Raw genomic sequence first — 13,830 nt, 5'->3', positions numbered from 1 at the left:
ACGCTCCGTCCGTCAAGACGTTCCGTTACGGTGACGTTACGTGTGAATGGCTCCATAAAAATGCATGTAATTATTGTTGACGGTGCCGGTGACGGAGATTGACTGTGGCAAAAGAAGACGGATCGTCTGAATCGTACATAATGGTTATTTTGTGCTTAGTATCTAAGACAAGACCTAACATCTGGGGGGCTGCTTTTGTTCCAAAATGGACCAGTTTCTGATTGGCTAATTTTGATGTTGCCGCCTGCACATTGTGAAAAGAAAAAACTTTTGCAGGGTACGCGAGCAATGATGCCAAGTATAAAGAAAATCAGAAAACAAATTTATTAAAATGTATAATTTTAGCTCACCAATGAAAATGAAAATTTTCGGAGAATGTTTCACTTTTTTTTCGATCTCATTGGTAATAAATGTTTATAGTGGCAGGACTGTGTAATTAAAATAGGCATCAAGCCGTTTTTCTTTTTAGTGAATTAAAGTGTAACCAAAAAAGATTTGTTAAATTAGTGTAAACTCGAAAGTGTGTTTAGTTTTACGAGAAGAATGAACTGTTGTGTTCCACACTGTGGTCGCATTAAGCATTTCTATCCAAACCTGAATTTTTCCGGTTTCCTAAAGATCCGGTAATACGTCAACAATGGATCCGATTTTTCATTTAACTTGAGATATTTCGTGTTTTGTCATCAAAGCTCAATTTATTGTTTTTAAGCATTAATATATAATAAAGAAATGCATTCACCAAAACATGTTTTATGTTTATTTCAAATCAAAAACCTAAAGTCTAAAAATTTAAATGTAATATTTTTTTCCAAGAATAGTTAAAAAAATCTGTAAATATGGCTACACTGTAGCCGATACGTTGGTATTTATTCCACAGGGCGAAAATGACGAGAAGGATGATTCGGAAGGAAGAATAAGAAGCCAGTTGTCAGGTCTTGTCTTACACGCTCATTCAATGTTACTCTCAAGTGAGTCATTTGTACTCACTTTTGCTTATTTGGTTCAAATGTCAAAAAGTGAGTAATATTGATTTATAAGAATGAGTAACTTCGACTCAGTTTCTAAATTGACAACAAGTTTTACTCACAGAGCTTTGAAAACGTTGTGTGAAAATTTACGTGCACTGAACTTTTCCCTTTGTCGGAAGGCGGAACTTTTCCCTCTGTCGGAGGTGGAACGGAGGAAGGCAGACGGATCCTTTCCAATGAGCGATGAACAGGTAACGGCTTCCTTCATTCGTTGGAAGTAAGTCAGCAAAGCATTCCTTATTCGAATCCCTTATTCAATTCGCTTGATATTGAGTAATATTTACTCACTCGAGCTAATTTTACCATTTGTAGCACTGAGTAAATGTTACTCAGAATTTGACAAATACCATATTTACTCAAAAGTGAGTAAACAAGCTTTGCTCACTATAGAGTAGTTCCACTTTTAACGAAAGTGAGTGAAATTGTACTCACTTTAGAGTAACATTGAACGAGCGTGTAGGTCTCAACGGTCGGAACAAAATTTTTCATGCACGTAAAAAAATTATAGAAACTACACGCAGAGAAATGTGGCATGTTTAAAATAACAAAATTGATAGTAGATTTTTAAAGTTGATATCACGCGTTTTTTTAAACGGCCAATAAGCCATCCATCAACAATGTTGATGGATGGTTTATTGGCCGTTTGATTCAACATTCACTTTGAAGAGTAATTTCGAATGACTCGGCACTCGCTGAGAGTAAGTCATAACCCAAGTAACAATTCGAATGCCTTATGGTTTTGATTATAATTTATAGGAGTTTTGTAATTGATTTTTCAATCACTACCTGTTTTATGACAACTATAATAAGTATCTCTTTTAACCAGTAATATCATAGTTTTCGAAGCTTCTATAAAACCCTTTACCTACACTAACAACAGAATTAAAAATAAAACAATTTGTACTAGGATAAAACCATGCAAACACTCTTAATATTGCTTTCAAATATTTTCTTTAAAACATTATTGTCTGTTAAATTCTTTCATAAATCTAGTTTTGTGTGTGTGCGTGTTCATTGGATGACAGTTGCACACAGAGCAAATTTGAGGGTTTTAAAGTACATTTAGGGGCTGTCCATAAAAGACGTCACGCTTTTTTTGACGATTTTTGACTCCCCATCCCCCCTTTGTCACAAATTGTCACAGAATGAAAGACCCCCCACCCCCCCTATGTCACATATCACGAATTCAAAATAAATAAAATTCATCTCAATATGTATGACAAACCATACAAATATGAGGGGAAAATCGATTTATTACATGCTGTCATTAGATTAAAAAATATCCCTAAAACTACAAAATCATCGGAATTATTTTATTAATATCATTTATATAAATTAACAAAAGTATTTGGTTGGAATTGATGAAACATTAAAATCATCTGTTTTATTCCTCCTAGGGGTACACAGATATATTATCGTTTTAGGTAAAGAATAATATTTCCTTAATGTAGCATACAGGGCTGAGAAAATAAAGACCAAAACCTCATCAAAACTAGATCACTGTCGGAGAATCGTTTCATGATCAGTCGATCAGTGAATTTTAAATCACATCGATCAATATCGGTACTGATCTTCCGTCACACAATGGGTAGTGATTTTGAGCTAAAATGATTCTTGATTTATGTAAGTTCAATCATTGGATGATTCGATAAGCTTTGATGTTGGTGGAGGAAAATCACATATGATCAAGATAAGACATGACATGATCTACGTCTGAAATCGTTGATCTCCCGCCCTTTTTCAAATGGAGTACAATTGAATAAACTGCATCAGAACCAGATAAGAGAAATTCTTATGATATACTATTATCAATGCTAGAAAATCAAATTACTGAAAAAATTGTCAGTGAATAACTTAAGTTATACCGTTTGAATGCTTCTTTTTTTTACTCATATTAGGCAAAATTTATTAATTTCACTGATTTACTCGCTCCGTGCACTTTTGCTGATCACAACAGAAATGATTTTCAGCATCATTCATTTCCGAATTTACAAGAAGAAGCTTTTACATCAACAAATACACTTTTTCATATAGAATGTAAACGTTTATTGTGGAGATTTTTTCAGGATATAGGGCAAAGCAGTAATATAATTAGATATTTCAAAAATGCGCTCATTGAAAATATTGGACGTCACATTCCAAAAAACTCTCCCCCTTCCCCCTGTCACAAAAGGTCACGTTTTATAATACACCCCCCTCCCCCTTGCGGCGTGATGTCTTTTATGGACAGCCCCTTATGACACATTAGTTGTAGGCTATTTGATTTATTGCTTCTTAGGTTAAGTATAATTTGCATTAAAGGAAATTTCATGGCCGCCATTATGATGTTCTATACCGTAGCATTTTCTGACATCAAATAAACTTCGAAATGTAAAAACGAGGAAATATGATGGACTTTCATGATTCGTTTTCAGAATGTATGCACAAGATTTAACGCCACGAAATAGTTTTATACAAAAATGACGATGAATCACGAAAAATAATTTTCATAAATCATGAAGACTTTCGCAAAAACCGCATTTATTTCAAGGCGATTAGTTATAATTCTTATTTTTATCCTTACATTCACGATAAAAATAAAAGCGCATGAAGTTTTTACGTTCGGAAATAGCCTCAAACTCGCAAAAAAATCTAATATATTCTTACTGGTTGCATTCAAAGTAGACATGACACACACATAGTCAAGAAAAATATTATCAAAACGTCAGTTTATTCAAAGCGGAATTCATTCCATTGAAAATAAATTTAATGTTGATCGTGAAGCTGGTTTCAAAATTTTCTTGAATTTGGAGTTTTAAGGCAGGTTTATGCTGATTCTTCATTTTGATTTATAAACATTATGAAGAATGGTCCACTTGGCAGGAACATGCTCTTATATAGGTTTTCAGTAGGCTTTCGTGGAGTTTAAAGTTTTATTGCAAGATTTATTATGTAGCATTGAAGACAGCTACAAGTATTTATTAATATTAAAAATGTTACTTGGGAACAGTAAACGGCAGAGAAAAGTTTTCTCTTTCGTCTGGTGTTAAATTTAATACTTTATCTTTCATAGCTCGCTTGCAATTTCTTTGGAAAGTAGAAGTTGACAGGTGGCTTATTGGCCGTTCTAAAAATACGCGTGATATATGATGACTGACTTTATTGTGAAAATAAACTTTTTATTGCATGTCAACCAATGTTGAATTGATGTTATTGACAATGTCTATGGTTCAATTTAATTAGGATATCATTTGTGTAATGATATAACTAAGTTTACTGTTTAAGGTAGAGCTTCGCCGTGGTCAGGTCGAAGTGAGACAATTCAATGCTTCCACTTGCTTTGTCGCCGAAATTGCTAATTTCTCCAAAACTAACCCGATTCATGAAAAATCAGAAACATACGATTGTAGATAAAGGATTTTACTATGCATTTGGCGAAAAATATCAAATAGAAAGCATTTCTTTCGTGAGATTTCGTGCGAGTTTTGTTTTCTTGTTTATCAGGCACAATTTATATACGAATTGATAGAAAAATTAATTATCTACACACTTAAAAAATTTCGCAGTATTCGGTAATTTTTTACCGAATTTTCAACAGCTGAACGTTCGGTAATCAGTTCGGTAATTGAATTGATTACCGATCGTTCGGTAATTGCGGAACTGTCACACAACTACCGTAAACTGTAAACCAAATGGATCTAACAGATTGTTCGGTAATTTTTGTTCGTTTGTTTGCCTTTTGTTAAAATTCTGGATTTTCGGATTTCAAAAAACAACACATATTCACAAAAACAATGAATGAAGAAACTGGTTTTATTCCACGAGAAATTTAAAAAGTGTCAGATGTTCCGACTGACCGGAATTATGAGCGACTTCCAAAACACTGCACAACCCGTCGAGTCCAACAAAAATTACCCTTGAACGATTTGTGTTGGCAGCAAGTGGACAAGTGAAACAAAATTATTTTCTGCCTATAAGTAAACAAAAAGCTGTTAGTGGTTCTATTGTCTTAAAAACATTTATCACCTGTACCTCAATCCATTCGATGAACCCTTCAACATTTTTTTTTCATTTGGTTAATAAAAAGACACTCACTGAATACTTTAATAACTGTTTGACAGTTAGTTTCATGACAATTAGTTTTCACATAAGTTCGGTTATTGGAATATAACTTTACCAAACGGACGGTATGATTTTTACCGTATTCGGCGACTGTTCAGGTTTACCGTATCAATTGTATATCTAATACAGAATTCTGTAATGAAAATTAACGTTAAACTGATCGTTCGGTGAAAATTTGCATAAATGTTGTAAAATAAAACCCATGTACCGAAACATCGGTTATTTCTATAGATTACCGAAAGCTCTCGTCAAAAATATTACCGAACAAAGGAATTAAATCTTATTGTGTAGAATCGTATGTTCTCCGAATTTCCGTTTTCTTCCCCGTTCTTTTGAGTAAAGTGCGTGAAACCTCGGGATAGGCAGCGAACTTCACCTGACCACTGCGAAGCGCTATCTTAAATGAATCGAATTATTTCCTTATAAACAAGAGCAATTTTTTCTCGCGCAAATAAAAAAAAATAAAAAAGTTAGTTCACGTTTTATTAGTAAAATTTTATCTTTTCTTTCAATTCGCAGGGTGTTTTCTACAATTCAAATGTATGTATTGATAGTTAATATTTTTGAACATTGAATATCATTAGTTAACACTTTTTTGACTGAATTGGAAGAAGTTTTTAAACACTTATGAAATATATTGTCATTCAAATCATAATAACGTCCTTTTGAAATGTAATAAATCGTTTTGCCAGAACCAAAGAATCAAAAAATCAAAGAACAATGGGAGCTGTCAAGTTGTTACCCGGTTGGATTGAATTGAAATTTTACTTCACATGATTTCGGGTCAGTTCACACTAGGCCGACCCGACCGAATCGAACCCGACAATTCACGCCTTTTTTTTTAGAACGGCCAATAAGCCATCCATCAACATTCACTTTGAAGAGTAATTTCGAATGACTCGGCACTCATTCATTCACACGTAACGTCACCGTCACGGAACGACGGAGCATGTGAAGTTCCGGTAAGAAACTTAAACTTAAATTAGCGGCTTAGTATTGGAAAATTAATGAGAAAAATTATGATCATACACCAGCAATCAAAAGAGGAACCAAACCAAGAAAAACAGTTTGATGAAGCACCTTTTTAATAAATCACCAGATATATTTTTTTTCTAATTTGTATGAATCAAATGTTTGTTTTTTTTCTGAAAATGGGATCATCAAACAAAATAGCTTAATTCATTCGGGGGATTTGTGTCAGCCAACGATAGTGATAGTAAAACTTTTACAATATATAGATTATAGAATTAAATCGAATAACTTCAACGCAATAAAGTATGTTTAGCAAATTATTTTAGCCTTTATATCCAAATGACATCAGAATAAGGTAAAAAAACAACTAAAATTTAAGTATTTCATCAGTTTAAATGCACTTATCTGACATTCCAACTGTAAGTGTCATACCAATTGCATATTAAGCATAGACTGACAGGACACTCAAATTAAATTCTTTAATCATTTTAACGGTCATTTCGAATATTCCTTTAGTTGGGACAGTATTCGCATATGTCATGATGGCGCCACGTTACCTTACCAAAAACAATCAGTCTGTCATCTAGACTGTGTTTTTTAAATTTACCATTATTGTTTATTTTTTTTAACAGAGTTGCCATTCATACAGAACTATCTGTAATGTACTGATTTTTATACGTCCATGCGGATTTCATGCAGGATACAGATTTAATACAAATTGCCAAAACTAAATACAGATTTCTGCCTACTTCTCATTCTCCAACGCAATACAAAATCGAACCCATGTTCTGTTACGATATGAAAATGAGTGAACCAAACGAACAAAAGCTACCGCCAGTACGAAAGAATACAATTATTGTTGACTTCAGGCAGTGCAAAATTCGACCTTCGATACGAGAACTTGAAGGTTTGCTTAAGGAGCAAATGCATTAAACAATTGACATTAAACGTGTGCATTTACTTCAATGCAATAAGACAAATAATGTTGTTAACATCCAGTTTTATAAAGAGTTAGATGCAATTTAATTCGCAAAAGGCAACAATGATATGCACTATGAGGAGCACGAAAACATTAAGTACAACATTCCAGTATATATGGAAGATAGTGCTATAGAAGTGCGTGTGCATGATCTTCCCTCAAGCGTCATCGATCCTTATATTCGTAAAACTATGTCCCAATACGAAGAGATTATCTCTATCGAAAAAGAAAAGTGAAAGAACTTTTTCCCTGGTATTCTAAATGGTGTACGTTTGTTACGCATGCGCTTGAAAATGCCTATACCTTCTTATGTAACTTTCGGTCAGGATACAAGAATCCCGTGCAAATCACTTGTTACCTATGACAATCAGATGGCCACGGTAAGCCATGTGATAAACTGGACAAGAAGACAACCACACCAAAGGACAACGGTGCTTCCTTCACACCAACCCCAAGCAACCCCAGGACACCTGTGACAGTCACCAACAATAGTGAAGTATCCCCTTCAACGAAACCATCCAACGTAACCCCTATAGAACAAAGTACACCAGCTGCAGTTAACAGCTTACCATCCAACAAACCTGCAACTGCAAACAATGTACAACAAGGCGCATCTACAGCAACTAGCAACGAAATCAACAACAATACCACGGCATTGGATGACAAGACGAACCACGAACAAATTGCCCCCCAATCCTCGCAGGAGGGAAATGGAAGCTCCTATCACCCTAGAAAAAGGATGACAACGAGATCCAATACAAAAAAATCTTTAGCTAAAAACTCAGCTCAATCGGCCATGTAAAGCTTGTACGGAAATAGGCCTGAATAAGAATATCTTTTATAAAAAAAAAAGTTTTACCCACCTGAGAAGTAATTTTTCTGAACTACGTTACGAAAAATGAACCGTTTCTTTCAAACATCGCTAGAAAAGTTAAATATATAAACGTAATCCCATAATATGTAGCAACGATTTTTTTTTCAAATATTATACAAAAGCTGATGAAATCTGGCATCCCTGTGAGCAGCTGATCTATGTAGATAAACGGGGGGAAGATAACGAGTAATAAAAGTTTACATAACACTAGGGGTGTACCGATACTAAATAGTTCGCGCAGTTCAATATAGGTGGAACTAGTGTCCCACGAAAATTTATTTTTAGAAGAATTTACTCATAGTGCCATGTCTGTTAGTCTGTGTATTGTCATATAATTAAAGTTGATGTGCTGTTTGGTAGATGGAATGTAGTTGTTTTATCTGTATTTTTCGCTGGGATTACATTTGAATAAGATTTAAAGTGATTTACATTTGCAATGTATGTGTCAAATCAAATGCGCAAATTTAAGTATAAAACACTCTAGACTAACGTGTCGATTTCATCAGTGATATCATTGTATAATTCTCGGTTGATTTTTCAATAGGGCGTATAAGCAAGTGACAGTTTCTCTTTAATCACTCTCTCTTTCGATTATTGTGATGTGATTTAAAAGATTTTCTTTGATATCACTATTCTGTTTGAAAGTCGAAAGTTTCGGGTATCATTTCACGCAAAGAGTTGAGTGATAAACGTGGAAACCGCTTGGTAATTAATAGAAGAGAGAGTAAACAAAGAGAAACTGTCACTTGCTTATACGCCCTTTTGAAAAATTAACCGTGAATTATTCTGGTTATAAGAGAACAGATTACGCATTCATTCGGTTGACATCAAGCAAATTTTACGTGTATCATTGCGGATTACAAAAAGTTAATAATAAAAAAACTGAAAAAACAGACAGATTACCATTTAAGAAGTATAAAAAACATTTATTCGGATCTGAGTAGAGTGAAATGAGTACGAGTGGCGGTGTCCCAGGTGGGACACCGATGGAAACTGGAAACGGAGAAACATCACACGGAAAAATGTCGAAGGAAGATGATGAACAAAATGGCGCTGGAGGAAATACCAGCCAAAATGAGCGGAATAGAAAAATTAAAGAACCAGTGAATATGAGCTACAAATACAATGATGAAGGACCTTACAAAGTCATTATAGAGAAAAACATCGACGAAAACAACACTAACGGAATTAACAAAATAGCAGTTGGCTTACTTTTGAAACAAAACGTATTTTCCAAGGCAATCTTGGATATAAAGAAAACCGGGAGAACAAAAGTTTTAGTATACACATCAGATTGGGAAGAAGCAAACAGACTCACTAATTGCAAAAATCTGAACCTAAAACGATATAACGCTTACATCCCCACAGGATTCGTATCAGTAATAGGAGTACTAAGCGGCATCCCAGAGGATATTACTATGACAGAGTTAATTTCGGACATTGAAGCGGACAAAGAAGTGATAGAGATATTTAGAATGACTAGATGGAAGATAGAACATGAACAACGAATCAGAGTACCAACAAGTAAGGTAGGAATAATCTTCAGGAGTAATAAATTACCGGCCTTTGTAAAAGTATTTTCGGTTAATATGAAAATAACACCATATATCATGAAAACTATTATGTGCAACCAATGCCTCAGATACGGACATACAACAGAGAGCTGTAAAGGAAAGATAAGATGTATAAATTGCGGAGAAAACCATAAAGCAAGTGAGTGTAAAAATGAATTAAAATGTGCCAACTGCAAAGGAGCACACAAAGCAACTGAAAAACACTGCCCAATCAGAGAAAAACAAAAAGAAATCAAAACGTTGATGGCATACAAAAATTTAACATACTACGAAGCACAACAAGAAACGAGAATTCCTGTACAAAACGGATACAGCATTCTTGAACACGAAAGCGAATTCATGACGATCAAAGAAAGTTACTTGGAGGTACTGAAAAGCAAAAAAAATCAAAAAGAAGGATCTAACAACAAAACATCAGAGAATAAGAAACATCACAAAGAAAAAACAAAAAACGAAACAGATAGAGTTGATGAGAGAAAGAAAGAGGAAATTAATCGAGGTACAAAACGAAGAGCGTTAAATGATATGACAATAGAAATGGAAAAGATTACGATGGAAAAACATCTTGAACTACGAAGAAAGTGGGAGGAAAAGATGAAGGAGATGGCCACACAAAGAAAAACATATAAACAAACGACGAACGAAATTTTCAAACAATTATCAACGGCACTAACAAAAAACAATGGTCAAGCTTACTGTCAACTAATAGAAAGTTTAAAAAATATGGCAATAACATTAGGATATATAGAAGAAGAAAAACAGCCGCAATGTTCGGCAAATAATGAGCACATTCAAGATACTTCAGAATAATGTACAGAGTTTACCAAAAAACAAAATCGAAATAACACATGAGTTGCATAGTAACAGCTACGATGCTGCTATCTTAGCGGAGATATGGGTAGATGATGGAAAAATGAAAACATTGAATATAACAGGATTCCATAAAATATTACAACCCAGACAAACCGATATAGGAGGAGGAGTGGGAATATACCTAAAAGACATATACAACTACCAATTATTGAAATTAACAACAACCAATATGTTTGAAGTTTTAGGAATAAGCATTAACAGTACCAACTTACATATAGTGGCAGTATATATAAATCCAAGAATAACTATAACTGACTATACTACAGGAATCAATACACTAACAAACGAAATAAAACAACTCCGAAACATTATACTCGGAGGAGATTTCAATAGCCATAATGAAATCTGGGGATGTGAAAAAACAACATCCAAAGGTAAAATACTCCAAAACGCGATGCTAACATCCAACCTTATTCTGGTAAATAATGGCAACAAAACGTACAGACCAGTATCACTCACTCAAAGTACAATGACCAAAAATATTGACTACCGAAACACAAAAGAAAATTGGAGAATAGTAAGAAGTCTTAAAAACTGGCAAAACGATAAAACTAAAAACAACCTGGTCATGGCTTCAAAAAAATTAGCCGAAGAATTCATGACGCAACAACTAGGAACGAGTACAGATCAGCAACCGATTAATAATAAACAAATCACTACAACGAGAACACTGATCACAATAGATCAATGGAACGATATGTTACTAACAAGAAAAAAGCATTCGGCTCCTGGAACTGACAAGATCACGTATGAGATGCTAAGAAAACTCAATAGCGAAACAAAACGAAAAGTAATTGCAGAACTAAACAAAATTTTTATATCGGGAGAGCTTCCCAAACACCTCAAAGAAATAAAGATATTACCGGTACTGAAAGGAGGTAAAGACTCGACAGATATAAAATCATACCGTCCAATAGCAATGATACCAACACTAACGAAATCTATAAATCATGGGGTCCTAAAACTTATACAATCCCATATCAAACAAAACCATTTACTGCCCGAGCTATCGTTCGGTTTCCAAAACAAAAAATCAACAGAAGACTGCCTGGAATATGTTAGTAATTATATAATGGAAGGCAAGCGAACCGGAAAAGTAAGCATTGGTATATTCTTCGACTTTACCAACGCATTTAACACAGTAGAAGTAAAAACATTAATAGACATACTCGAAGAACAAAAGCTAGCAAACGACGTGATTACATGGATTTCAAACTTTCTGTACAACAGAAAGCTCATAATGCATACGGATCAAGGAAAAGTATCAGCTTACACCTCACAAGGGCTTCCACAGGGGGACATCCTCTCCCCAACCCTGTTTAATTTGTATACAACAAGGCTACATACCATAACAAATACAGTCGAAGACGGAGTAACAGTACAGTTTGCGGACGACTTCCTGATTATAGTGAGAGCTAACACGAAAGAACAAGCGATTGAAAAAGCCCAATCAGTCATAGACCAATTCACCGAGAGTGCAAACAAATTAAATCTAACAATCAATGAGGAAAAAACAAAAGCGATATTATTCACCGCTGCAGACGTCGAATTAGGATTGAGAGTTGAGAACAAACAAATCGAAACTGTCCGTAGCTACAAATATCTTGGACTGTACATGGACAAAACGTTTGGTTTCGGAACACATATAAGAATAATGAATAAGAAAATAAGTGAGAGACAAAACATGATAAAAATAATCAGTAGTATAAAAAAGGGGCAACACCCAAAGTGATGGTACACTGAGCAAAATACCATAGTAACCGTAGCCTGTTTTCCATTGTCATTTCAACTATATGCTTAAATAGTAGCAACAATCATGATATATGACTATTCACCATCTGTATTGTATAAATTACTAGACAACAAAGACTACGACTTGACTAAACTATTTGTATTTATGACTTTTCTGGCATGGTCATCCTGACAATGGTAGTCATCTCAAAGATAAGAACAAATATTTAAAATCACAATTTCTAGTAAGGTGAAATTGCTCTTGAGCCTTGGTATATATGAGGAGCTAAATAGTTATTGCTACCATGTAAATATGTCCACAGTATAATAATGTTACCATGAATAGATACATGGTTTAAAAGAAATTATTAAGTTTGAAAACACTATTCATGTAGTCCATATCAACAGAATGTATATAGTAAGCACATTATCGTATAGTGTTTTTAACCGACTATGTTTTTCAAATTGTCAATAAACGGATGTACTTTGTTATTGTCACATAAAGTTACAATACAACAGAAAATGTCGTATCACATCAGTGATTGATTTGAAAAAAATGTATATTGTGACTTATATTGTGCAATTTGGAAGGTCTTGCAGGTGAGTAAATTTTGTAGCCTTACTAGTTTCCGTCGTTGAAATTAAATTTTTCAACAATTTTACCGGTAACGGCTGTTTTCTAGTGAAATCGACGTTCTGTATAATTTTTATTATTCGTTATCGGTCGCTGTAGAAACAACATCAAGCGATTGATGAAAACGACGAACATCATCCGATTCCCGGATTCAAATCGCTCGAATCCGACGGAAAAAATAACAATATATGGCAGGTGGGTATTGAGGTTTGCATCTGGACTTGGCAATTAATTTATTCCATGCTGCCCATTCCTGCTTCAGGAAAAACTTCACCGAACAGAGCCTGGGATCAACAGTTGCAACCAAGCAATGCTGCTCCTGTCTACGTTGATAATCAATATTTTACCAGGCACATTATCATTTGATTTGATGCAAAAATGAAATAGAATTCAATGAAACTATTTTGTTGTTCTTGTTCTAGAATTCAAATTCATAAAACTTTTTAACATTAGCTCATGTTCTGCTGATCTTGAGCATTGTTGAATCAACCACTGCCTTTAGTTTCGAAATAACTAGAAGTGAAATGTCAAAAATACCATGGCTTTGGTTATAGCGAAGACTACAATGTAAATAAAGATTCGGTCATGGTTAGCCTAACCATCTCAATTGTATTAGTTATTCATACAATATACTGTTCAATATTACTATTCTAGAGCCGATACCATTTATAGTAAACATGAACTTGACTATTGTTGAAATCATCTGATTTAATAGTCGGCTGAAAACCACTATACTCGCATGGTCACGTTGGCCCTCTATATAGTAACTGTTACCATAATATTTTTCTGAGTGTACTGTTTAATAAAGCACTTTTCGGAAATCTTCTCGTGTATGGCTCATCAGTTTACGGTGGAGCAAAACAAACGTACAAAAATCAATTAGAAATATGTAACAGACAATGCCAACGAATGGTTACAGGTTGTTCGAAAACAACACCTATCAACACACTAGCAGCCCTAAGCAACGAAGAACCGTTAGACCTTAAAAGAGAATACACAACCCAAAAAAGGATAATTCTGCACTTAACAAGAAACACTCCCATTTGCAAACAACCTCTTCTATT

General features: G+C 34.4%; 1 long non-coding RNA gene across 1 annotated transcript; it reads left to right on the top strand.

Annotated features, from left to right (window-relative positions):
• Nucleotides 1-12,682: 12,682 nt before the first annotated feature.
• LOC131427876 (uncharacterized) lies at nt 12,683-13,085 on the top strand. Its single transcript, XR_009229317.1, has 3 exons — nt 12,683-12,732; nt 12,866-12,961; nt 13,029-13,085. It is a non-coding gene; the product is annotated as an uncharacterized LOC131427876 (long non-coding RNA).
• Nucleotides 13,086-13,830: the final 745 nt, after the last annotated feature.

Source organism: Malaya genurostris, chromosome 2 (assembly GCF_030247185.1).
Source record: "Malaya genurostris strain Urasoe2022 chromosome 2, Malgen_1.1, whole genome shotgun sequence".
In the NCBI taxonomy this organism is placed as follows: Eukaryota; Metazoa; Arthropoda; class Insecta; order Diptera; family Culicidae; genus Malaya; species Malaya genurostris.
Note: the sequence above shows the minus strand (reverse complement) of the source record. Positions and strands in the feature narration are given on the sequence as shown.